Here is a 4,715-nt window from a genome sequence, read left to right as displayed (position 1 = left end):
ACTTATTTCACTTAGCATTATACTCTGTAGATGTACCCATTTTTGAAAATGGCAAGCTATCATTCTTTTTTATGGGTGAGTAATATTCCATTGCCCACAAACACACATGCGCACACACACACACATCTTCTTTATCTTTATTCATTCATCTATCAATAGACACTTGGGCTGCTTCCATACTAATAATTTTCTTTCTGGCTTTTTGCCTCTTATTTTGTTAAAATGTTAGATAGTACTTCTTACTACTTCCTGAGTGCCTGGCTTTGGCAGTTCTCTACCTGATCTGTGTCCTAGGAAACCAGATAACCAAGTTTATTAGCATTGTGTGTAAAGTGAGAGTAAATAGGTTTTTAAATCTGGGAGTCTTTCCTAAAAAGTGAGTAGTACTGGCTTTTCAAAGCAGTTCAATGTTCTGTTTTACTTGCTCCAATATTCTCAATTCCCCTACAGATACCCTAGATTGTTAGATAAATTACTTTCTGTAGAAAAGTGAGGTGTTATCAATTTCTGCTAACACAATTCAGCCAGATATGATCTTTTTCATCCGAAGTTCTTTGTGGGGCACCTGGGTGGCTCAGTGGCTTAGGCATCTGCCTTCAGCTCAGGTCATGATCCCAAACTCCTGGGATTGAGCCCCACCTCAGGCTCCCTGCTCAGTAGGGAGTCTGCTTCTCCCTCTGCCTCCCGCCCTGTTCTCTCTCTCAAATAACAGATAAATAAAATCTTGAAAAAAAAAAAAGTTCTTTGTTTCTAAACCATTCTTTCTAAGTTCCTTCTTATTTCTGATTTAAAAACCATTAGTCCTTCCTATATGGGCATAAAGAAAACCTGGTAAAATCTCAAGATCTTCTTGTAGATTACAGAAAGATTTCAAAATATGATATATTTTTTTAAAGATTTTATTTATTTATTTCACAGAGAGATCACAAGTAGGCAGAGAGGCAGGCAGAGAGAGAGATAGAGGAGGAAGCAGGTTCCCCACTGAGCAGAGAGCCCGATGCAGGACTCGATCCTAGGACCCTGAGATCATGACCTGAGCCAAAGGCAGAGGCTCAACCCACTGAGCCACTCAGGTGCCCCAAAATATGATTTTTTTTATGATAAGAAAAATGTCTTATCTTATGATAAGAAAAATGTCCAATGTACCCAGGCACCTAGGTGGCTCAGTCAGTTAAGCATCTGCCTTCGGCTCAGGTCATGATCTCAGTGGGATCGGGCCTCATGTCGGGCTCCCTGCTCAGCAGAGAGATTGTTTCTCCCTCTCCCTCTGTTGCTCCCCCTGCTTGTGCATTCTCTCTCTCTGTCAAATAAATAAAAATCTTTAAAAATAAAAAAATAATAAAACCAACATACTCAGTTTAAAAAGTTACAATTACCATCTTACATTGAGTGCCCAATATATGCCAGGTATAGATATTTTCTTCCCTCTATTTAGAACATCTCTGCAAAATATGTAACAACCCTAATTTACATTTGTGGGAAGTTAAAGCTAACAGACTTTAAGTGACTTAAACAGGGTTATAGGAATAATAGGTATAAGAGCTGAGATTCAAATCCAATCCTGAATAAAAAGTCTGGATTCTCTTTTCTTTTCTTTTCTTTTTTAAGATTTTATTTATTTATTTGACAGAGAGAGAGATCACAAGTAGGCAGAGAGGCAGGCAGAGAGAGAGAGGAGGAGGAAGCAGGCTCCCTGCTGAGCAGAGAGCCTGATGCAGGACTCAATCCCAGGACCCTGAGATCATGACCTGAGCCGAAGGCAGAGGCTTAACCCACTGAGTCACCCAGGTGCTCCTCTTTTTTTTTTTTTTTTTTTAAGATTTTACTTATTTATTTGACAACAGAGATCACAAGTAGGCAGAGAGGCAGGCGGGATTGGGGGGAAAGAAGGCTCCCCACTGAGTGGAGAGCCCGATGCGGGGCGGTTTGATCCCAGGACCCTGGGATCATGACCCGAGCTGAAGGAAGAGGCTTTAACCCACTGAGCCACCCAGGCGCCCCTTCTTTTTTCTTTCTAAAAACAGAAAATGGGCGCCTGAGTGGCTCAGTCGTTAAGCTTTACCCTCTCCCACTCCCCTTGCTTATGTTCCCTCTCTTGCTGTTTTTCTCTGTCAAATAAATAATAAAATCTTTAAAATAAAATAAAAACAGAAAACAGGAATTTATTTGTCAAATAACGGTCTGGAAGACTGTGGATTGCAGGCAGCTCTACTCCACCTGGTCACTCAAGGACTTGGTTCTTTTCATATTGTTGCTTTGCCCTCTCCTAGGGGGATTTCACTCCCATTGCATGGTCAAAACTCGGTCTCAGGCACATCTGTTCCAGCTTGCTCTGGATCAGCAGTGGCCAAACAGAAGTAGGCCAAGAAAACTTCAAATGCCCATGTATTGAGGGAAAGGAGAAACAGGGGATTGGATGCCCCTGGATGAATGACGTTTAGGGATTAAGGATGCTTATCTCCCTACCTCCACCCACTCCCTCCGCATTGTTATACCTATAAAGCTATTCTCAAAGTCTGCATTCTTTCTATTAAGCCAAATTGCCATCCTTATACTATTGCTTGAGAGGTAATAAGATGTATTCAGCATGTATTTTGGTAATAATTGTGGTCAACTTGACCATGGACCTATTGGTAATAAATGTAACCAACCAGCTGTGTCTGTAATCAGAAATTATTATTTGAAGATCAAGTAGAAGTGGTTCTCATCAGCTACTAGTATCTCCCCCTGAAGGAGGGGTTGGGGATGACTTGGACTAACCCAGCTTGAGCCAAAGGCCATATCATTTAAAGGCCATTATCAGGTTCCATAAGAGCAGATCTAAAGCCACATGAGGAAAGCCACAGGGGCAAATATTAGGCTATCAGGGATATGAATACCCCATCCAGAGTGCAAAGGCAAATATTGGGTTGATGGAACATAGGGTTGAGATTTTGGTGAAAACAAGTACAGAAGTAGTTCAATAAGAAGAAATCTTAGGCGGAGTGTCTGGCTGGTTCAGTAGGAAGAAAGCGTGATTCTTAATCTCAGGATCGTGAGTTTGAGGCCCCACTTTGGGTGTGGAGATTACTTAAATAAATAAGTAAGTCTTAAAAAAAAAAAAAAAGTAAGTCTTAAAAAAAGAATAAGGGAAATGCGTGTTTTAGCTTTCTGTGAGCTTAGGCGACCGAGCTACTGCAGGTCTAGGTCCGGGCATCTGAAGAGTGTGGTTAGCAAGATGAACAAAGATGCACAGATGAGAGCAGCGACTGACCAAAAGTTGATAGAAACTGGAGAAAGAGAACGCCTCAACGAGTTGCTGAGAGCTAAATTAATTGAATGTGGTGGAAAGGCACGACATTAGTGGAAGGCACGCTGTAAAGAGGTAATTAAAGAAAAAGGTCTACTGATGACTTTGGTGGCTGAAATCACACCAAAAGGCAGAGCATAAAGAAGGAGCTCCTACAAAGAATAAGAACATTCCTTGCTCAGCATACCAGCCTTTAAGATTGAATTAGATTGTGTTGTTTTGTGGTTTTCTTTCTGAAAGTAAAACTTGCCATAAATTAGGAATTGATTTCCCAAAATGAAATCCTTTTTTGTATGATGGTTAAAAAAAAAAAAAAAGAAAAGAAAAGAAGAAGAAATCTTGGACGATCTTCTAAAATACATGTTTCTGGAAGATATATAGAGGGTTAAAGGGGACAAGATCCTCCATGTGGATGTCTGAGATGACTTAAATCATAGGATTATTCACAAGTTCCATCAGCTGATGGCATGGGCCACTAATGAATAAATGACAATAAGGATTGTGCTTTTCTGAGTTCTTGTTTAATATTTACAGCAGCTTTTTGAAGCCTTTAATTCTTTAGTTTTTCTTCCTTAACCCATTAGTTGTAACAAACACCAATTCTGGTTTGCCTCAGTTAATTCATGTTTTCTCCCATTTTCTGCTTCTGTTTTAGTTTGGTTTTATGCTACGTAATATATGCCACATATATTTTACTGTATTAGAGTTTCTATCCAAACTGCTTCTACCCAGTTAGCTACAGTATTCCATGATTCTTTAGCCCACTCCATCCTTAGGTTGGGTTTTCGTTTTTTCCTTCAGATTTTCACATTTATTGTTTTGTCTGTTACTTGGCCTTCCGTACACCTATTACTTTTTGTCTAGGAGAGGTGAAGCAACTCATTTTCGATGTTGTAAACAGGGTTGAGATTCTAGGGGTTCTCCTTTCTTCAGATGTTCTACTCCACCAAAGTTGGGGCCAAAAAGCATTTGTGGTCAAAACTCAGTTGAACTAAAAGTTAGCTAAGGTCAATAACTTAGCCTTCAAAGCTTTGCTTTGGATCTTTGTGTGAGGAGGAGGGGAAAGTAGAGATGTGGGTTGGGAGCTATGGTGCCATGTTTTTGTTGTCTCATGTTTTCCTGTTAGCATCTTGTTCCTTCAGTTCCTGTAGTTGTAAGCTGCAGTGATTGAGGCTTAACCCAATGTAGTCTTAGTCCACTAAAGACCCCTCTCCAGGGTATTAAGATATATTCCTTCAGGGGCGCCTGGGTGGCTCAGTGGGTTAAAGCCTCTGCCTTCAGCTCAGGTCATGATCCCAGGGTCCTGGGATCGAGCCCCACATAGGGCTCTCTGCTCAGCAGGGAGTCTGCTTCCCTTCCTCTCTGTCTGCCTGCCTCTCTGCCTACTTGTGATCTCTGTCAAATAAATAAATAAATAAATAAATAA

General features: G+C 40.7%; 1 pseudogene; it reads left to right on the top strand.

Annotated features, from left to right (window-relative positions):
• The first annotated feature begins 3,204 nt into the window (after positions 1–3,204).
• On the top strand, positions 3,205–3,582 carry LOC116871390 (annotated as a pseudogene).
• The last annotated feature ends 1,133 nt before the right edge of the window (positions 3,583–4,715 follow it).

The sequence above is a fragment of the Lontra canadensis genome, unplaced genomic scaffold (genome assembly GCF_010015895.1).
Source record: "Lontra canadensis isolate GAN:19392208 unplaced genomic scaffold, GSC_riverotter_1.0 scaffold25, whole genome shotgun sequence".
Taxonomy (NCBI): Eukaryota; Metazoa; Chordata; class Mammalia; order Carnivora; family Mustelidae; genus Lontra; species Lontra canadensis.
Note: the sequence above shows the minus strand (reverse complement) of the source record. Positions and strands in the feature narration are given on the sequence as shown.